Genomic DNA, 23171 nt, shown 5'->3' with positions numbered 1-23171 from the left:
AGGAAAAGGAAGTGGGTATTTGGGGGGAGCCAGCAGGTCAGTGCAGAAGGGATGCTGGTGATTTTCTTTCAAGCCCTCAGTGTGGTCTATTTTTATTTCTGGAAAACTTGGGGAAAGCCCATTCCAGAAGAACTTTGGAGAGTTTAAGCATCTCTGCTTCTTACATAGTATATGCAAACAGGTGGAAAAATAAGAAAGATAAGCTGGACTGCCCTATCCGTTTCCACCCTTTGCCCTCACTCATATTTTGCTCTTCACACCCATTCTCTATTATCCATAGTCAGAGGAGACTGAACATAACAAAACTGTAGTTGACATATCTAGGGATGAGGGAGAAATTCAATCTAGTTTGCATATAAAGGTGAAGTGACCACTTTCCAAAACAATGTGCAAAACGAAACACAGCCATCTTTTGAAATTTGAACCTCTCCGAATTTTGAAATGCAGTTTGCAAACCAAGCTATGTATACGAAAATGCTTATCCATCCTTGGGGAAAGTATACAGAAAAGCACATTATATCAATGGAATCAACATATATATTCACTGTAACACAAAATAATTTTCCTTTCTTTTTAACACTGATGAATTTTCATGATGACCTTTTATTTATTTTTTAAAATCCCAAGCTTATGTGGAAATCTGAAAAGCTGAATTTAAGATTGGATAAATTTGAAACTGAAAGACACCAGAATTGACAGATTGGCTCATCCTTAGTTATATTTCTGTTTTTTTCAGTACCTTTTGTCTTCTTGCTTCTCTGTGTTTGTTTCCCCTATTTCTTTTTCTTCTAGTCCCATCATCCAACTCTGTTTTATATCCTTTTTTTGCATGGGTCACTCTAGACAATGACTTGAATCTCTGTTGCTAAGCTTGTTTCACATTTGGAAAATGTTGGTTGACTGCATTTCTACCTCCCACCCCTCATGACTGCAGTTATATGAAGAGGCCAGAGATATTTTTTTCTGTATTCCTTTAGCATCTCAAAATTCATTTCTGGATTATATATTTAATCATACAGACTGATTTGCTGTTTAGATTTTCTGACATTAGAGTTTCCACTATCAGCTCCCCAAATATCATTTGAAGTATCTTCCCCATATTAATCAGCATGACATTTTCTCTTCTAACACCTGTAGCTATTTCTGTGTTTAATCTCTGAGTCTTTTCTGTCCTCTTTTAATACGGTCACTGTATAGAGAAAGAAAATACACAATCCAAATCACAGTTAAGCACATTCATTAAAATCAGTTAGAATTAAAGAATGTAAGTATTTCTTTGCAGGTCTGGTGCTACTATTAGGTTGAGGAGGTTGCTGCCTAATGCTGCTGATTGTGGGTGTCACGAAAGGGCAGGAACTGGTTTGTTTAATATTGCATTTTTATTCTGAAGGAAAGGCACTTCTGGGATTTTCTGCCTCACATGCCAAAATAACTTGCCAACCTTGGGTACTAATGACAGAGAGTTCAGATCAAAATAGAAATGGGTGTGGGAATTGTCACTGTTCACCTATTTGCTCATTATCAGGACTGGACTGATGTCATGCAAATGAAAGCAGGCTATTTTTGACACTGAATTTCAATGCTGTGGATGTCTATCACTGAACTATGTGCCTTTACTTGGCAGGAAGGATTTACTCAGCCAGTAAAATGGCCTGGCACAGCGCTGTCCTCAACCTTCTCCCATTGGAATGTGACAAACTTAAACATACTTTACTTTGCCTGGACCATACCCATACTATCAGTCCTCCTTCCTAACTTGACAGTGGAAAAGCCTATTAAGTGTATATTTAGAATTATATAGGGATGTAGTTCCTTCATGGATGTAGTTCCTTCATGGATCAATGCCTTGTCGTGGCGAAGGGGCTTGAATAACTCAGAGAAGCTATGAGCTATGCCATGCAGGGCCACCCAAGATGGACAGGTCATAGTGGAGAGTTTTGACTAAACGTGATCCACCTGGAGAAGGAACTGGCAAGCCACTCCAGTATCCCTGCCAAGAAAACTCCATGGACAAAGACAACAGGCATATAAAAGTTATGACGCTGGAAGATGAGCCCCTCAGGTCGGAAGGCGTCCAACATGCTACTGAGGAAGAGCGGAGGACAAGTACAAGTAGATTCAGAGCTGATGAAGCGGCTGGGCCAAAGCCGAAAGGACGCTCAGTTGCGGATATGCCTGGAAGCGAAAGGAAAGTCCAATGCTGTAAAGAAAAATATTGCATTGGAACCTGGAATGTAAGAACCATGAGTGGAGGTAAGCTGGATGTGGTCAAAAATGAGATGACAAGAATAAATATCGACATCCTGGGCATCAGTGAACTAAAATGGAAGGGAATGGGCGAATTCAGTTCGGATGACTATCATATCTACTACTGTGGGCAAGAATCCTGTAGCAGAAATGGAGTGGCCCTCATAGTCAACAAAAGAGTGGCAAAAGCTGTAATGGGATGCAATCTCAAAAATGACAGAATGATCTCGATACGAATCCAAGGCAGACCTTTTAACATCACAGTAATCCAGGTTTATGCACCAACTACCGGTGCTGAAGAAAGTGAAATTGACCAATTCTATGAAGACCTACAACACCTTCTAGAAATGACACCAAAGAAGGATGTTCTTCTCATTACAGGGGACTGGAATGCTAAAGTAGGGAATCAAGAGATAAAAGGAACAACTGGCAAGTTTGGCCTTGGAGTTCAAAATGAAGCAGGGCAAAGGCTAATAGAGTTCTGTCAAGAGAACAAGCTGGTCATCACAAACACTCTATTCCAACAACACAAGAGACGACTCTACACATGGATATCACCAAATGGACAGCATCGAAATCAGATTGATTATATTCTCTGCAGCCAAAGATGGAGAAGCTCCATACAGTCAGCAAAAACAAGACCTGGAGCTGACTGTAACTCAGATCATCAGCTTCTTATAGCAAAATTCCAGCTTAAACTGAAGAAAGTAGGAAAAACCACTGGGCCAGTAAGATACAATCTGAATCAAATCCCTTACGAATACCCAGTGGAAGTGAGGAACAGGTTTAAGGATTTAGATTTGGTGGACAGAGTGCCTGAAGAACTATGGATGGAGGCTCGTAACATTATACAGGAGGCAGCAATGAAAACCATCCCAAGGAAAAGGAAATGCAAGAAAGCAAAATGGCTGTCCAACGAGGCCTTACAAATAGCGGAGGAGAGGAGGCAAGCAAAATGCAAGGGAGATAGGGAAAGATACAGGAAACTGAATGCAGATTTCCAAAAAACAGCAAGGAGAGACAAGAGGGTCTTCTTAAATGAGCAATGCAAAGAAATAGAGGAAAACAATAGAATGGGGAAAACCAGAGATCTGTTCAAGAAAATTGGAGATATGAAAGGAACATTTCGTACAAAGATTACCATAATCAAGGACAAAAGTGGTAAGGACCTAACAGAAGCAGAAGACATCAAGAAGAGGTGGCAAGAATACACAGAGGAATTATACCAGAAAGATATGGAGGTCTCGTACACCTCAGGTAGTGTGGTTGCTGACCTTGAGCCAGACATCTTGGAGAGTGAAGTCAAATGGGCCTTAGAAAGCATTGCTAATAACAAGGCCAGTGGAAGTGATGATATTCCAGCTGAACTGTTTAAAATTTTAAAAGATGATGCTGTTAAGGTGCTACACCCAATATGCCAGCAAGTTTGGAAAACTCAGCAATGGCCAGAGGATTGGAGAAGATCAGTCTACATCCCAATTCCAAAGAAGGGCAGTGCCAAAGAATGCTGCAACTACCGCACAATTGCGCTCATTTCACACGCTAGCAAGGTTATGCTTAAAATTCTACAAGGCAGGCTTAGGCAGTATGTGGACCGAGAACTCCCAGAAGTGCAAGCTGGATTTCGAAAGGGCAGAGGAACCAGAGACCAAATAGCAAACATGCGCTGGATTATGGAGAAAGCTAGAGAGTTCCAGAAAAACGTCTACTTCTGCTTCATTGACTATGCAAAAGCCTTTGACTGTGTCGACCACAGCAAACTATGGCAAGTTCTTAAAGAAATGGGAGTGCCTGATCACCTCATCTGTCTCCTGAGAAATCTCTATGTGGGACAAGAAGCTACAGTTAGAACTGGATATGGAACAACTGATTGGTTCAAAATTGGGAAAGGAGTACGACAAGGTTGTATATTGTCTCCCTGCTTATTTAACTTATATGCAGAATTCATCATGCGAAAGGCTGGACTAGATGAATCCCAAGCCGGAATTAAGATTGCTGGAAGAAATATCAACAACCTCAGATATGCAGATGACACAACCTTGATGGCAGAAAGCGAGGAGGAATTAAAGAACCTTTTAATGAGGGTGAAAGAGGAGAGCGCAAAATATGGTCTGAAGCTCAACATCAAAAAAACCAAGATCATGGCCACTGGTCCCATCACCTCCTGGCAAATAGAAGGGGAAGAAATGGAGGCAGTGAGAGATTTTACTTTCTTGGGCTCCTTGATCACTGCAGATGGTGACAGCAGTCACGAAATTAAAAGACGCCTGCTTCTTGGGAGAAAAGCAATGACAAACCTAGACAGCATCTTAAAAAGCAGAGACATCACCTTGCCGACAAAGGTCCGTATAGTTAAAGCTATGGTTTTCCCAGTAGTGATGTATGGAAGTGAGAGCTGGACCATAAAGAAGGCTGATCGCCGAAGAATTGATGCTTTTGAATTATGGTGCTGGAGGAGACTCTTGAGAGTCCCATGGACTGCAAGAAGATCAAACCTATCCATTCTTAAGGAAATCAGCCCTGAGTGCTCCCTGGAAGGACGGATCGTGAAGCTGAGGCTCCAATACTTTGGCCACCTCATGAGAAGAGAAGAATCCTTGGAAAAGACCCTGATGTTGGGAAAGATTGAGGGCACTAGGAGAAGGGGACGACAGAGGACGAGATGGTTGGACAGTGTTCTCGAAGCTACGAACATGAGTTTGACCAAACTGCGGGAGGCAGTGCAAGACAGGAGTGCCTGGCGTGCTATGGTCCATGGGGTCACGAAGAGTCGGACACGACTAAACGACTAAACAACAACAGGGATGTAGTGGCAGCTAACCAATCTCCCTCTCTCCCTCTCCCTCTCCCTCTCTCTCTCTCTCTCTCTCTCTCTCTCCCCCCCCCCCCAACTCTCCTCTTCAGCTCACCTATCCAGAGATACTTTCTCCTGCCAATGAATGAGAGGGGAAAGTGCAGGCCAATTTTCCTTTGCAAAGAGTGGGTATTGCACCTGTGGCAACTGCATTAAATGGGTGCAAAATAGGATGTGGAGGTCTTGTACACACTTTGTGATGCATCGAAACAGTTAACCCTGCTGTTGGTATATATAATAATGAGATCTGTAAAACTGAGGACAACATGCTGGTTAATGCAGGCTACTTCACTTTCAGATTATCCATTGCACAACAAGCACCCTTTCAATAATATGGTAAAGACCACCTAGAAATGTGAATTTCTGATATCACTCTACTTCCCTCTCTCCATGTTGTTCTATTACATTCTGAGCCACATTTGATTGAATTAATTTATTCAAGTGCACTGTTGAGTGGCCCATAGCTTTGAGAAGTCTAGGTAGGATGCATTTACCAACTCTCCTTCATCAACAGTTATTCAGCTGGCATTGTGCTTCATCACTATCATCTTCCTGCAATTCTGGGAATCCCTGCCTCTTGAAGGAAATTAAATGGAAGATCCTTATCTGTTGAAGATAACAAATGTGCATTAAACATTTCAGTATTATGAACAGGTGGTCAAGCACAGAAGAATGAAGATGTTTTGAGTTGGAAACAATATGAGAATTAATTGCTGCCATCCCAATTGACTCTAAATGGCAACGGGCCATTTCAGAAGTAGGATATATCCAATGTGGTCACATGAACTAATTGGATTGTAAGTTAGTGCAGTCCAGGCTTTTCTGTTTCTTTTTCTGTTTATGTTCAAACATTGTTATCTATGCAGTAAGAACCACGATGCTTTTCTTCTGTTCAGTGAGCAAATGCCAGTTCTCATTAGACCGGCAATTGGGGTTTCATAAAAGCTCTAGTTTGCAAAACTAAAAATAAATAGTGAGAATCAAAATTTGTTTTCTTTCTTTCTGTAAAAAAAAAATGTTTTTAGGAGCAATGGACAAAAGAAAAGCTTAAAAATAAGTGTTGGGATGAAATGTGAAAGCAGCTAGTTCTGCCACAAATGTGTGGCTGCATTTATCCCAAGTTTAACCCTGGGAGCCAGGAAAGACTCTGGTCCATGGAGAGAGCAGTGTGAAGGGACTAAACTAAACCCAACACACACCAATGTTGTTTACCTGATGAAAATTTCCCCCATTCTGCAATTTGTCACAATATGAAAATGATACATTTGCACATGCATTTTTCTAGTGTGGCAAATAGCAGATTAAGAGGAACTTTTACCTGAACATGCAAGGGTGTAAACTGGAGAGTGTGCAATTCCCCACACTCCATTGTTCCCCTTCAGAGCTTTGTGCTGAATGGACAAAGGTCTGACAGAAGCAAAGAACTTGGCAAGGATTTGTGGGGTGGGGGTTTGCATGCAATTTTAATCCTCACGTGTTCAGGAAAATGCTTGAAAAGCGTCTGTCATGATTATAACAGAAGAAAGTGTCTGGGTGGGCAGCATAGCTGCCAAGTTTTCCCTTTTCTCATGAGGAAGCCTATTCAGCATAAGGGAAAATCCCTTAAAAAAAGGGATAACTTGGCAGCTATGGTGGGCAGTGCATCAGGATCGGAGTACATGCTTCTGGCACATACACATTCTCTCTCTCTCTCTCTCTCACACACACACACACACACACACACAGTGAATATTTACATTAAAAAACCATAGGTTGAGTTGGGCCTTGATTAGTGAAATATTGCTTGGAAAAAATCCCAAGGAAAGTAGCTCCCATCCTCCCCTCCTCCAATCAGATTCACAAGCACAATCTGCATTTCAATGTTGTTGGTTTCAAAGCCAAGACTGATCATATGTCTACTGGTATCTCAGTTTAGTCTCTTAGCCTAAATTGCAGGGATAGGACTCTTCACTACTCTACTTTTTTCCATATACCTTCCTTCCTCTTCCTACTCTTTCACTTGGTTCTTCTAAACTATCATCTATAAGCTCATATCAGAAGCATTTTAAAATTCTCAAGGTTTCCACAGTCACTTTCTTAAAGTCAATGGGGAATTCTAGTTTAAGATTAGTCTAGTTGAAGTTTTCATGTCCTCAATTATGCTCTAAGGTGCTTTTTAAAGGCATTTAGCAGGACTGTTCAGAGGGCTCATTGAATGTATTCAGTCTTTTCCACCGTCCCAATAAGTTTTGTAATATGTCTCCTGTTACAGGTAAGGAACAGCAAAAGAATCGTTATGATGCTCCATTGTACATTAGGGAAGTGATTTGTGGGTATATTAACCCCTTGAGTGTCCTAATGACCAATAGAATTATACATTTTACAGAAAGTGAAAACCCTGCATTTTCCTCTTGAGAAGGACTTTATCCTTCTGCTGTACCCAAGTTCAGGAACTGTAAAAATGGTTTCCCTTTGTGTTAGCAGAACTCCAGCAAATTAATACAGTTTACGTAGATAACTATGTGGTTCAGAACATTTCACACTAGCAAAATAGACGTTCGTCTCTCATATTTTTTGTACTGACATTATTCAGTTTATCATATAGACTATCCTTGCACAACAAAGAATTGCAATTCTGAAGTTTTTGCCTTGACTGTTGGCAAAATGACAAAAACTTTCTAATGGACGCATGGGAATATGTTAAATTTGATGCAGTGACTCAGATGTGTGACACAGATTTTCAACATAATAAATTCATAGCTCACTTTTTGGGCCCAGTGGAAGCCATACACTGGATTTCCAAATTAATGTCCTTGGATATTGGTATGAAAATTTGCAGCATATTGCCTTAGAGAAACTTGCATATCCACATGTAACTTTTACACCAGCTATAAAGTGATAGCTGAATGATGAGAGAATCCATAGATTGATTTTTTTAAAAAGCTGTTTCCCATCAAGAAGGAAAACATTTGCACAATGCTAATCAGAACTTGCTCTTACGTTCTTTTTTTTAAAAAAGGCTGTTTCTCTTAACAAAGGAAACTGTCACACTCACACTTTAATATCCAGCATACGAAGATCAACATGGTGTGTGTGTGTGTGTGTGTGTGTGTGTGTGTGTGTGTGTGTGTGTAATCCATAGCTGCCAAGTCTCCCATTTTCCCCAGGAAATCCCCGTTTTTCCAGTTGTTACTAGCTGAAAAAATGGATTTTTGTTTTTGTTTTTCCCTGGTTTATTCTGGCACGGTGGCCATTTTGGAACTGGGCAAAGCAACATCAAAAGTCACTTCTGAGCATGCTCCGCCCAGTTCCAAAATGGCGGCAGCGCTACTTCCGGTCTGCTATTTCCGGCCCAGTCCCTTATTTCTCTGACAGCAACTTGGCAGGTATGGTTTAATCACCCTGTGTCTCAACGCATATTTAACACAACAGTAATGATTGCCAAAAGAATAGCTTCTGGATAGTACCTTAAAAATATGCATTGAGACAAGATACAGTATTTAAATGCCTCTTTATCATAAAACAGCTTGGAAGTTCTGTGAAAGAATAATACCAACTAGAGCAGGCATGTCAAACCTGCGGCCCTCCAGATGTTTTGGACTACAATTCCCATCTTCCCCAACCACTGGTCCTGCTAGCTAGGGATCATGGGAGTTGTAGGCCAAAACATCTGGAGGGCCGCAGGTTTGACATGCCTGAACTAGAGGATAGTTTAAAGACCATAATTGGACTTTATCCCAGAAAAGGCTAAATAAATTGAAATATGTTTTATATCATTATGCATATTTTCCTGTGATAAAAATAGATTTATATTTCATAGTAGCACAAGAAATTGTACAACAGGGGAATAATAATGGAAAGGAAAGGAAGCAATCAAGAAAGAAAGCAGAATATTCCTTATATCCCTTTGGAAAGGAAGTAATAAATTACTTTTGTGAATAGTTTCAAAGACTCAAATATGGTCCATGTATATCCCAGGTGACATTTTTTAAAGAAAAAACAGTCTCATCCCCCTGTTCATATAAAAAAGGTATAAAACGATCATTGGGTTTTTAATCTAGAGAAAAAAATGACTACTGAAATATTTACTGTACAAAGTCCTCTTAGAGAGGTCTCTTATTGAATAAAGGAACAGTTTCTGATCAAAAAAATGTCATGGCCCACCAGTAAATTCAAAATTCCAGCTAATATATAAGTTTCTTTATCAGAAGGGAAACAGTGTTACACCTCTTTAGATCAATGGATCATGCTTAATTAATAAGACTCATCTGTTGCAAAATAATGGAATCTGTGAATAAATTCCTTTTTCTTCTACTGAAAGAGTTATATGCTCTAATTTCAAAGGCGATGGTGCTGAGTGCTGGAACATCACATAATTCTGTATGGTGGGATCTGGGGAAAGCAAAAGAGCAGCTCATTGTTAGCTTTTAGGCCTGGAATCGGCTACTGCCGTACAGGGCTGCCTTTTCATTTGTACTTAAAATTTAAGTGGAAAATTAAATAACAGCCTTTTGTTGATGCAGCCATTTTAAAGGAAATCGTGTCCTCCCTTAAAGAGGTTGCGACCTGGCAACCAAATCCTGTGTTGTGGGTGGATACGATTGGATAGTCACAACACCCGATTGGTAGGTCCCTTGATGCTGGGTTTAATCAGACCAATGGGACGCTAGCCAAACCGATCAAGGGACCTATATATGCCCATGCACGTGACCCAGAGCTTCCTCTTTTGGTCAGTGCATCGGAACACCCGCCCACCTCTCCCTACTTTTAGGGCTTGTTGCTCTTGACCTTGCTATCCCATTGTGCGTTGTCTGTTGTTGGGATAGGGGCACGGCAGGAATTTTCCCCACTTGGCTGATTGGCTGGTGCCACTTGGGTTTCGCCTGCCGCGTAGCAAATTGTCACAACTTGTAAGGTTGCGGATAAGCTCTGGTTCAGGTGATAGGGATGGGGGAACACTCTCGACATCCCTATGTGAAGGGTATTCCATTAAAGGAATCCAGGGACTCAGATGGTTTGGTCAAGCCCCAAAAGGGGGTGTGCCTATGCCTGAGTCCAGGGGGACATCTGGGTGGCAGACATAGTCTGTTCCCGGCTTTCCACCTACCCAGGTGTTCACCCTTGGTTGACCTATGCTGGTGCCCTGGGTCAGCGCTACCTGCAAGGGTGCAGGGAGCTAGTCGAACCAGAGCCTATGCAACCACTCACCTGGTGTAATCAATAAAGCTGTGGGCTAAATTCTGCCAAAAACCAAACCAAAAATTTGAGTCTTGTCTGAATTTATTTATAGGGGGAGGTTTAAAGGTCTAAACACACAACAAATAGATGGTCAGACAGACACAATGGTGCTGTGAATTAAACTTTCACAACTTTAACCTGCAATGACTTATCATGTAGGCATACTGATATCCACAGGTATTTAGAGATTTATTTATTTTTTAAAAAAATAAACCGCCACCCTTATTGATTTTTATTTCCATTTTTGAGATTGATTTGGGGGATGGGGAAAATCTGCACTGTTTACCTTAGCCTAGCAGATGAAATATAATTTCCTGTTTGGGTCATCTTTAAATCTTGCTTTTGAAAAGCACAAATCTATCCCATCATGTTTTCCCCTCTTTTTGTAATAAAATCAATAGTTTGAAAACTATTTTTCCTTCTCTGAGTGTGCCTTTAGGGCCCAAAGAATTGACCTTGTGAAAATGGTTATTGCTGTTCTTCAGGCTGCTTTCATAGGTTTCTTTCTTTATGTGAGAGGGGGTGGAAAGTAGCTTTAAGTACAGGTGTTAACGGTATCAAAGGTAAAAAATCTCCACAGCCAAGTTCACTGAAAGTTTCGCTGAGGCTTGTGAACTTAGGCCAATTAATGGCATCTGCTGGAAGTCAGCCAATAAATAATAGCTTCTGCTGAGGCAGGCATTGAGGTTCGTATGTAGCTTATAAACGGAAAATTATAGGGAAGGCAGATTGGGCCAGAAACTGCAGATGAACAACTCATTATGTCTTCTTAAGACATGAATGATTGTAAGGGGTGGGGATTCATGCTCATATTGGCAACCCATTTTATTTCATAGATCATGAGGGATCATTTTTACTTTCTAGCTTTCTCCTGGTTAGCCTGCATCTATCCAGACTACATCTACATTTCTTCTTCTATTATTTATTTAATTTATTTATTTATTATTATTATTATACTGCTGGTTATTAGTGCCGCACAAGCACATGCAAGTGTGAGTTAAGGTAGTCACCTAACTACCTTCTCTCTCTGTCTCTCTGTCTCTCTGTCTCTCTGTCTCTCTCTCTCTCCCCTCCCTCTCTCCCTCTTCTTTCCTTTTTCCTTTCTTTTGAGGGTGAGGGGCTTCTTATCATTTTGCTTTGGTAATGTAAGGAGTTCTGAATACTGTGGGATGTTGTCCCCAACCCCGCCACAACTGCAGCCTTCTTGGAAATTGGGGCCTTACTGGGATGTAGTAGATTCCTTTTGAGTTTTATCTAGAGTACAGTAAGGAGCTGGGTGGCAACATAATAAGGTGCATAAGAGGTTTACTCCCCCCCTCCCCCCTCCTGCCCTTTGCAGTACAGTCCTTATGGAGAGCAGTTCAGTTAGCTTTTCTGGAATTTCTGGGAATAGCTACAGTACTTAGAATGGTACTAATTCACCTACAAAATAAGGAAAAGAATATACTGTATGTTATTTTTTGGAAAGCTAAACCATAAGCAACTGGAGATGCTTAATAAAAAAATAATTGGGGATTTTAAGATATGTATAAGTCAAAAATCAGGTTTCATGCTAAGGAAAGATAAGGCAAGTACATAATGAATGCTGGGTAAATTAGAGCACAATCTTAACTCACCTGTGCTCCCAGCAGGGCTTGGTGGAGCTGTGGGGACACAACTGCACTTGCAGACCAGCTGATTACAGTGGCTACAGTGGAAGCAGGGGGGGGAACAGGACAACTGGGCATGGAGTTGACTCAATGCTATCATATTACAGCTATGAGAACAGCCTAGGATACAGTGGTTCCCAGGTTGCTTCAGCGTCAGCCCCACTCTCAGGCCCATTTCTGGCCCTTCCACTAGCTCCATTCAGTGGGTCTCCCAGTGGGTCTCTTGCCTGGCCACACATTTGTGGGGGCTGGCACCAATTGAGTGATGCTTGCACTTATGCGTGTTTTAATGATGATTCTTCTCACAAAGGAAAATGTCTCTGTTATACATTCCTTAATATCCATTGCACAGGTATCTTTTTTAAAATAATAATAATAATAATAATCACATTACAAATTAGCAGTAATGACTGCCAAAATAATGTCGTCCAGACAGTACCCTTGAAAATAAGCATTGAGACAAGATACAATATTTAAATGCCACTTTATAAAAAAAAATAGTTTGGAAGTTCCAGGGAAAGATTATATTAAGCAGAGGACATTTTAATGACCACAATTGGACTTTAAATGTCAACACAAGAACATATGAAGAGCCCCTCTAGATCAGTGGTTGCCAACCCTTTTTGGCCATGCCCTACCCTACCTAAGCATCTCTAAAATCCTGATTCCCCCCACCCCCATGACCTAGTGAACTCCTATTCACGTGGAGGAAGCCTAAAAGGCCATTCACTGTTAAAAAACTCATTCTCAAATTGCCCCCCTTAAAAATCAAATTGCCTCCCTGTAGGGCATGTGGTTGGGAACCACGGCTCTAGATCAAACCAAAGGCCCATCTAGTCCCACATCCTGTGGCCAACCAGATGTCTGTTTGTGGGCTCCCATGCACATCTGTTTAGCCAACTGTGAGAACAGGTTACTGAACTGGATGGATATTTAGCTTGATTCAGTAGGGTCTTCTTATGGGAAGCCCACAAACTGGACCTGAGGGCAACAGGGTTCTCCCTACTTGTGATTTCCATCAACTGGTACTCAAATGCATACTGCCTCCCACAGTGAATGTAGAAAGAACATAATTATCGAGACAAGTAGACCCTGTTAGTTTTATCCTCCATAAATTTACCTAATCCACTTCCGAGGTCATCCAAGTTGGTGGCCATCACTGCATCTTATGAGAGCAAATCCTATATTTCTTTCTCCAAAGAACAAAGAAGAGCATGTATTTGTAAAGAGAAATGTAACTATCTGCATCATGACTAGAACTCATATCTTGCATCAACTGCACAAGTTGTGCTGGTGCTGTAGCTACTAACCTCTTTTATAGTTGCATGTGTATCTGTTATCATCTGTCTATCATCTATCTATCATCTATCTAAATTGCTAGATAGCTAAAATTGTCAAGTTAGCATTTTTCTTACTTTCTGCCATGTCTAGAGACAATACAGATGATAGAGCAGGCATCCCCAAACTTCGGCCTCCCAGATGTTTTGGACTACAATTCCCTTCTTCCCCGACCACTGGTTCTGTTAGCTAGGGATCATGGGAGTTGTAGGCCAAAACATCTGGAGGGCCGCAGTTTGGGGATGCCTGTGATAGAGAGAGCAGCAGGGCATATCTATTCCTTCATGTCCTGACCTATTGTCATTTATTGGAAAAAAGTTACAAGTTGTGACTTCTGAGTCTCATCCACTACATTCTACATTTTTAGGAAAGTTTGATAAATATATGCTATACATAACCACACTTGCTAAAAGTATTTTCACTGCTTTTCTATACTATTTGAAAAATGAGAACATCATATTATGTAATGTATCACACAATAATAGCAACTAACAGAGTTGATAAACTGAAGAAGATAGTTCAGCATTCCTTAGCAAGCTCACATATGTACACAAAATCATTCAAACTGAGGGGTGAAATAAAATAAAATGTGATTCTTCAAATTAAATGTGTAAAGAATATCATTTCATTTGCCAACAGAAAAGGGAGCTTAATCAAGATGAAGCCTTTTTATAGGCTACTTGTTCCCCTTCATGCTCATGTGACAAGTATGTTTTGAAACATTCCTAACAGCACAATCTTGTGCATGTTTACTTAGAACTAGGTTCCACTGTGGTCAATGAGGCTCATCTTTAAGTGTGCAGAGAATTGCAGTCTCAGTCATTGACATAATACTAATATTATGTCTAGTTTGAAGTTGCCACATAACTTATTTGTGTATATATGATACTAGTTTGTAAGGTTTGGAAGGGCCTCTTGGGTTACAGGATGTAGTGATGGCCACCAACTTGTATGGCATTAAAAGAGGATTCGACAACTTCACGGAGGATAACGTTATCCATGACAGCTAGCCCTTATGGCCATGTTCTGCCTCCACTGTTAGAGATAGTAAGCCTCTGAATACAAGCTGGAAGGGACCACACGGGTCATCTAGTCCAACCCCCTGCAATGCAGGATTTTTCCTCCAAGGTTGGGCTTGAACCCATGACCCTGAGATTAAAAGTCTCATGCTCTACCAACTGAGCTACCCCAGCATGAATATGGAATGAGAAAGAAGGTTGGGGAGTATGTGGCTGGCTTAGTGTGAATCAGGGTGCAGTATGTAGATCAGGCGTCCTCAACCTCGGCCCTCCAGATGTTTTGAGACTACAATTCCCATCATCCCTGACCACTGGTCCTGCTAGCTAGGGTTCATGGGAATTGTAGGCCAAAAACATATGAAGGGCCGAGACTGAGGAAGCCTGGTGTAGATGGACTGATGTGGACTCACCTGCTTTTGGATTGGTCTTGTCCACTGATGGTTTGTGGCCCTTAGAATATTACACAGGAGGGAAAACAGCACCCTCTTGAGCTTAAAAAAGTTCACCACCCTTGTGCTAAATACAAAATACCCCAGGCCTTAAACACTGAGAGCTTTCCTAAAATGTTTCCCCTTTTCCAGACAGTAGCAAATTCTTTTCTAGTACTACAGAAAATTAAACTCCTTTCAGGTCACTGTGGTGCCAATAATAGCTTTACTTTAAAATATTTTTGAATAATTCATAAGCACAAGAATAACATTCTGACATTTACCTGATCTATCCTAAAGATTAGACTCTAATGGGAAACTTGATCATATTCACTAGCAGTTTCTAGGGAACAGTGTGTGAGGGAGGGAGATTCAAGTAGGTAGGAATGGCAGATTGAGGCTGTACATAGAGCTACCGCCTCTTTAGTAAGTTTTAAAGCCAATGCAGGTGCTTAGGATCAAACATTATGAGCCCCCCTACATATCAGTGGCCAGAAGTTATGAGTTGCTCCTTTCTGCATTAATTCTGCCTGAACAGAACACGGATCTGAGGCTGATGCACTGTATGCACATGTGAGAGAGCCTACTGCTTGGCAGTTATTTGCACAGACAAGGTACTGCAGTACAATGTTAGGAGTTTCCTGTTAACATGCTATATGTGGGCTGCCTTTGAAGACACTGTAGGTGGCTCGAAATTCAGCAACTAGATAAACTTGACTGGGACAAAGCAAGTGAAATTATGCTGGCTCCCTGCAAGGCCATCTCAAAATGAACTCCTTGTTTCAGGCAGCAAATCATTGCCTCCTGTCCCCACTTCTGCTTCTGGCTTCTGTCCATCTAAAGAGCTACCTGACACTGTTTCATGGGCTACTGTCACAATTGCCACCACAGGCCAGTCATTCACCACCCTGACCCAGCAGATCTGCCGAGGATCTGCCTAGGCATTGCCACTTTGCCCCTGACACAACCTGGCAGCAGCACATCTATGCAGGTACCTGAAGACCCAGCTAGCTGTGATCTGAATAAAAACCCTTCCTTAGGGAGAGGTACTGTGGCAATGCGGCCAGCATTTCATTCTAGTCATGGTGGAGAGGTGAAGAATACTTATGTAAAGTTTTGCACATTACCAGTATGAAACATTAAATAGTACGGTATTTGCCTCTGCAAAGAGGGATGGTTTCTCTCTGTGCCACCTCGCCCACAATGCCTCCACCAAGGAAGGCATTCCTCAGAGTAAAACATGTGCAAATTGTCCCCAGAGAGCCTTAGAAGTGTCTGCACTGCTAACCCTGATGTGCACCAAAAAAAGAGAGAGGAAGGTGGAGAGGAAGAAGGAGGTGGTGTTGGAGGAAATTGGTACTCAGGGAGGCAGTGGCGACTGGCCACTTCACCTCAGGTGCAACCATGTTCTGGCCCTATTTCAAATCACAATTCAAAAGGTTGGTATTGACCTATAAAGTCCTAAATGACTTAGGACTCAAGTGCTAGAATCACCTCTTCTTAACATCAAACCACTTGTACATTAAAATTTGTCTGAGAGGATCTTTTCTAGTTTCCAACACCGTTAGACACGAGAGGATGGAAACAAGAAATAGGGCCTTCTATGCAGTGGTTCCCTGGTTTTGGGATTTTATTCTCAGTGAATTTTGCCAGAAAACAGGTCTGTGAATTCACAGTTTTGAACCCACCAGTGTCACAACACAGTGCCCTAGTTGTATTTCATAGCAGTGGTCTCCCCACCCCCTATCCATCTGGCACCTCTGTTGTGTAGTCCTACTACCCAAAAGTCATCCCATAATACCTTTCCCCTAAAAATACAAATAGTAATCCCCCTCCACACAGTGATATGGATTTGAGAGACAGGCTGACAAAGTGCTTTTTTATATCGTCTTTCCCCTTCTTTTCTGAGGAAGAGTTTTATCATAGTGTCTCCTTCGGTTTATTTTTCTCAAGCAAATATGCTAACCTAAGTAATCTTATGAAAGGCAAACAGATAAAGCTTGAGAATGCAGTGCTTATGAAAAGTCTATAAGCTCTGTCAAGGAAGTTATTTGTATTGACTGGCTAGAGAAATTATTGAAACCAAACTAAATTTGGAACAAAAGATGCACTGTTGTCGTTGAGTTTGCAAACAACACAACATTTAAGGGGATCCATAAACTAATGAAATAGCTCTTTGACAGAAGAGTGTGCAGGCAGTATATCATGAACCACATTTCAAAGACTCAGCCAACACAATCCTTCTAGTTATGGCGAACAGCTTCTGACTAGCACGGCACCTTCATAAATATAGTCAGGTATCTAAAATCATTATTTGGACTTTTCCTTCCCTATAGTGTTGAATCTAATAATGTAGAGCTGTTCAGTTTCTGATGTCCCCAATACATCTTCATGTTTGCAAAAATCAAGTGGTAAAAAAAGGGGAGGGGAACCAACACACAAACATTCACCAGAGAAAGCACCAAGGGAAAATTGTTGTTAAAAAAGCAATCCCTTCTGCTAAACATGCTTATCCGTGAGTAAGTCTCAGAATGATAGCACTAACAATGTGTGTGTTCAGGAGCAGAGCCAAATAAATAAAGAAGTTAATCCACAATTGTTATCAGTCCAAATGAATGGAACTAAACCCAACACCCCAAAGGTTTATATGGATGTTTATTAGAGGCTTGGATTTGTGTGTTTATTACTTAAGTTTATCCAATGGAGAAGCTGAAAAACAAAGGTTAAGTCAAGGCTACTTCCACATTCCATGAATAATATTGGATATGCAGAGATGAATTTCTTGGAAATTAAAGGAATATGCCTGGGCAGGGGGTTGTACTGAAGGACCCGGTGCAGTAGTGGAATGCTCTTTGCTTCATCTCTGTCATCGGAAACCCAAGTAGCCTCTGTGGCAGAGGTCACCCAATGCCAACTTAGGCTGGTACTGTTCGGAGTGAAGCAACAACATTTGCAACATTTGGGGGATGATAAACAGAAAAGCAATCTGTTCTTCCTGCTCAGTGATTTCTTTTATTCTAGTAACTATTTGTTGGTAAATTACTTCCTTTAAGACTTTACTTCCTGTTACTTCTCAAGCCAATACAACTAAGTGTTACCATGTGTTGGTGTTAAAATGCTGGCTCCATCTTGGCCAAATGTCCGTTTGCTCTTCTAGGGCAAGTGCCTTTGTAGGCCGGCCCCAAGGCCGCTCTCATGAACCAGCGTATGGTAGGCCGGATCATCCCCTGATACCAAAATTGGCCAATGGCGGAAGGGCATCCTGGACATTCCTCTGGGCATGGGATCAACCACATGTGGTGGTTCTGTAAGGAATTCTGAGAAGTAATTCACAATGAATTTAAAAAGATATTTTTTTTTAAAAAAAAAACCTACTCCCCCCCCCCCCCAAACCTGAGACATTACTTTTGGGAATGGTAACAACAGAAGTCCCTAAAAAACAAAAGAATTTATTACTATATGCCACAACTGTGGATCAAATCTATTGGTGGAGAACAAGCATGGTACCCACTAAGGAAGAGTGGCAGTTTAAAATGCTTGAATGTACTGAATTGGCAGGTATAACAAATAGAATAAGAAAAAAGCATGATAAAGAATATAAGGAGGATTGGAAAAAGTTTATTGACTATGTTAAGAACCAGTGTAAACAAGTAAGTAACCTAGCAGGTCTTGAGTAAATCCAGCAGAACAGGAGCCAATAGAAATTTGAAGAAATAGAAATAGGAAGACATTTGACAATTAAAAATTTGGAATATGCAATTTAGTAGAAAAGTAAAGAAACCAGGAAAAGGGTGGAAGGGGAGGCACTAGGTATTAGTTGTATGTTGTGATTGGTATGAAAGTTGTATAACTGGTGGGTGGAGGGAAGGGGGTGTGGGATGTGTGTTTTTGTTTCTGTAATAAAAATGCAAATAAAAATATTTTATAAAGAAAGAAGTAGGCAACAATATAGTGATAATATAGTAATAAGACAAACACTTGTGAAAATTTTTGCTAGACCTATCAAAGCTGTATTAGCTTCCATTACAAATTTTCAGAAATTTTGCCTGGGTAGGAAGTACTGTATTCTGATTTCCCTTGAACTTCACTTCAGGCAGAATTCAGTGCCACTTCTATGCAGCAAAAGTTTACAAAAGAACTTTAATTCATTTTGTTTGAGACATGAAGTGAAATTGGTGCTTGTAGAAGTATCTGCCGAACAGAAAACCAGAAAGCAGTCCTTAAAATTTGTGTTTCAGCAGATTATTTCACATGTCAATTTCAACTCTACCACTATAGATTTCAAAAAGAAACGTAGTAATTAATCTCTCCAGAACAACAAAGGAGATTGCTGTTGATAAAATGACAGGATAATGACAAAAATATTTTCGCAGCTTGTTCACTTGGATATATCTACATCTTGTAATATCTGTTCTGTGTGCCAAATCTATTTTCAGTATTATTTTACCTCTTAATTTCACACCTAAAGATTTTGCATAAATAAAGAATAAAAGTCAAACTGTGGGCATAATAATACACTATTATTGAGAAGTGGCAATGTTAAGACCTTAATGAGATGGCAATTTGTTTTAATTGATCCACTTTCTGCATAAATTACAGGAATAGTTGTCTACCCTTGGCCTCATATTTATCACTTGACCCAAACAACTCTGGGAGGTCATTCATTGGGGTCTCAGTGTTTGTGCTTTAAGTACCGCAACAGTAACTATAAATCCAAACAAACACACATGTGCAACAACCCTGGTAAAAAGACATTTTAAAAACCACAACTGTCATTGTTGAATTGCTGCCAGATTACATGGAGTAAAAGTGTTCATATGAATGGGCTATTTAATGAGCCATACCACAAGGTCTCAGGTTCAATCTGCAGCATCTCCAGATAGGTAGCCTGTTCTTTGAAATTGCTGAACTCTGTGACCTACCTTGAGTAAGCAGCTCTGACATTGGAAGTCAAGGCTGCCCCGACGGTCTGCTGAACTTCTATTCCCCAGCATGGCTAGCATCCTGTCAGGCTCTGGTACTCACCTAGAAGCCAAGTCTCAAAATTCCTGCATCTGAAAGTAAGGCCAAGACATCAGCAATACAATTTCATAGTGTCACGGTCTGGGCTGCTTATGAGCGAAGTCCCAGCAAGGAGCATCGGGACCGGGGGCAAGATGGTAGGCACGGACGTCCGGAGAGCAGAGGTCCAAAGGTCAAGAAGCACAAGGGAAGAAATCACAGTCTGAGGGTCAAAGCACAAAGTCACAGTCAAAAGGTAAGGAGTCACACGGCAAAGCAGAGAGTGTGTTGCTGTGGCAAAGAGCTGAGGGGAAATGCTGGCCTTATATCCCCTGCCAGCTCTTGCCACCAGGTGCAGTGAGTACCAAGTGGCTTCACCTGTGCAGCCGCACCCTGCCTCTCTGGAACAAGCCGAAGAGGATCCCAGTCCTGCAAAGCCCTGCTGGTCCCAGGGCCCGGCTCCTGCACAAACTCCTGACACATAGTCATAGCTCATTTAGAGCCACAAATGACATATATTCCTTCTGGCACTGCATTACAGAAGCATGAGCAAGTCACATCACATGGAAAGACCAGGGAAGTCTGGGTATTGCTCTCTCCGGCACCATAGCCCTGGCTATCACACCAAAAAAATTAACTGTGCAGTTATGAAACAACCCTGAGCAGAATTGAACAGTTACAGTAGTCAGAAAGAAATTTTTGTTACTGTGATGTAATTCCCCACTCTTCCCCACTTGGTGTGCTTGCCACAGAACGTCACAAAACCTGTCTTTGTTTATTCCTCTCTGCATTTTATTGTTTGTAATGCCTGCCGTTGTATACTTACAATGCAATAAAATACCCTAAACATTAATAAAGAAGCTACCGGTAGGTCTCTAATAATATTGGCTGTGAGCTCTGGAAGACCTGCTCCCTGTTCGGCAGGCTTTTTGCGCCCAACCTGGGAGGGCAGGACCCTGACTGACTTCAGCTACAAAAGCTGAGGCTGCGGAACAGCCTCTTGGGCTTGAGTATTGTTTAGGGGGGTTTGTCAGGGGGTGGGGCTGTTATTAATATTATTTTTTGAATTTTTCTTTTGGATCTTATGATGATCTATGTGGAAATGGTTCCGTTTGGTTGTGTAATTCTTGATGTTTTATTTATTGTTTATGACTACTTTTGGTATGTTGCAATTATGCATTATTTCATGTTGTAAGCTGCCCTGAGTATGGTTAGAGCTATGAAAAGGTGGCATACAAATAAAATTATGCATGTATATATGTATGTATGTGGGTACACACAGAGAGAGGGAGGGGGAAGAGAAAACAAATATGATCATATATAAGAAATTTAGTTAAAATTAAGTTAAGGGAGCATCGTAAAGAGAGTTGTGTCGATCCCCCCACCGGTCTTGTAGAGGACACAACTGAACCTTGCAATTATTTTGTTTGAAATTGTACATATCTAACTAGGACAAACATATGGATTTTTCTTGTCTGTAGAAATTTCATTGTGACTTCTCTCCAATACAGCAGTCTCAGAAAGATTTTAGGAACCTATTTGTCACCACACTAGGTGACAACAACCCGAAACTATTTCTCACAGCATGACAAATAATATCTACCATTGGAGACGCAGAGGTTGTATCTCATTTGTAAATGTAACAACTATAAGACAACAGAGCTGAAATTTCCCACTGAAAGAGCAAAGGGCTTCCTGTACAATTTCTTTTACACGGCACTATGCAAAACTTGTAACGGAAGTGTTGGTAATTACAAGCAGTATGTTTTAAGATTGATTTTATATGTGCTGTGTGTCGGTGTTGTTTATCAATTGTCTTCGCAAGCCTGCCAAGAGATATATGGGCTTCTTTGGGGTTTTGATTATGAGGTGTGTATGTGTTTGCGTGTTAATAGACAGATATAAAAGGATCATACAGCACTTGACACAAGGCAGCCCTGTTTAGGGAAGTTTTTAATCTGTGATATTTTAATGTATTTTGGTATTTGTTGGAAGCTGCCCAGAGTGGCAGGGGAAACCCAGCCAGATGGGCGGGGTATAAATAATAATAATAATAATAATAATAATAATAATAATAATAATTGCTCTTAGCCCATTTCAAGGATTCAGTTGAACACTAACTTATCAGTTGCTCTAATAAAAATGAAATTATGTTGTTTCCAAGGTGGCAGTTACAGAACTTTGAGGTTTGGATACTCAGAAGTTCTTCATTTGCCAAAGCTACACAATGTTAGTACTATCCTCTGGTAAGTCTTATGGGTTGTGGGTCTCAGAACTAAAGTGTTTAGCAACAGGTCAATCGACTTTTTTTTTTTGTCAGACTTGTCAATTTGTGGTTCCTAAAACACATGCATAGTTTGGCCATTTATTATTGTGAGCCAGTGAAAGACATCACTTATATTGCATTGCACTCATGGGAACCTTTTCTGAGTAAAGATGTTTTGGTTTGGGTTTGACTTAATGTGATAACACACCTGTATTATTAATGACCTGTTTAAACCGATCCATAAATGATATTGTAACTATAAATTATTTGTGCTGTCTACAAAGGAACTTGTGCCTACCCAGACAAATTGGCTGCCAGTATATCCCTCTGCTGTTCAGACACCTATTGATAACCACATAAGACCAAGAGATGCAAAAAGGAATCTCAGTGGAAGGTGTGGGGAGGTGGAGATACAGGAGGAGGATAGGGTGTAAACAGAAAGCCAAAGAGAGCTCTTGAGAGAAATAAATCTTCCATGTAATCATTAACATTCCAGTGGTCCTGGATACTAATATGCACTGGAAGAAAACAACACATTCTGTTTACAGTGTTCTTGAAACACAAAGGAGAAATTAAAATTTAGTAGATGCTGGTTGCATTTCTCACAAAAAACACTATTTTCCTTGATAAGCTGCAGGTGCCTGGCAACAGAAACTATTCAGGCATATTTTATTTTATTTTATTTATATCCCACCTTTTGATTGACAGGGACTCAAAGAGGCTTACATATAAAATGAGAGCAGCTAAAAACTTCCACCTGTTGCCTCCACATCTGTTTCCCCTTTGCTTGTGTATGCCTTAGAAGCTCAGGCCAATACATCTGAAACCAGGATGTAGCTCTACTGCCCACTTATTCTTTCCATTTACCAGACTCAATAGCCTCTCAGGTCAACTCCTGAGCTTTATTGGCTTACCAAGTGAAAACAATTGTTTGTGGCTCAGGCTGAAACAAAACTGAGTGGTCCTAGCAGTGGGGGGGGGGTTAGAGCAAGGCATATGCCAGCTGCATAGGATCGTCCCTCATGTGCCATCCCATAGCCGGTGAGGTTGTCATACATTTAGGCCACAGTATGCAAAATCCTATCAGCCACAGCTTCAGTCTAGTGGCACAGGAGATTAGGCTGTGTTGAATCACAGGTTTTTAGTTAGCAT

Source organism: Zootoca vivipara, chromosome 4, assembly GCF_963506605.1.
Source record: "Zootoca vivipara chromosome 4, rZooViv1.1, whole genome shotgun sequence".
In the NCBI taxonomy this organism is placed as follows: Eukaryota; Metazoa; Chordata; class Lepidosauria; order Squamata; family Lacertidae; genus Zootoca; species Zootoca vivipara.
This window is presented reverse-complemented; position numbering follows the sequence as displayed.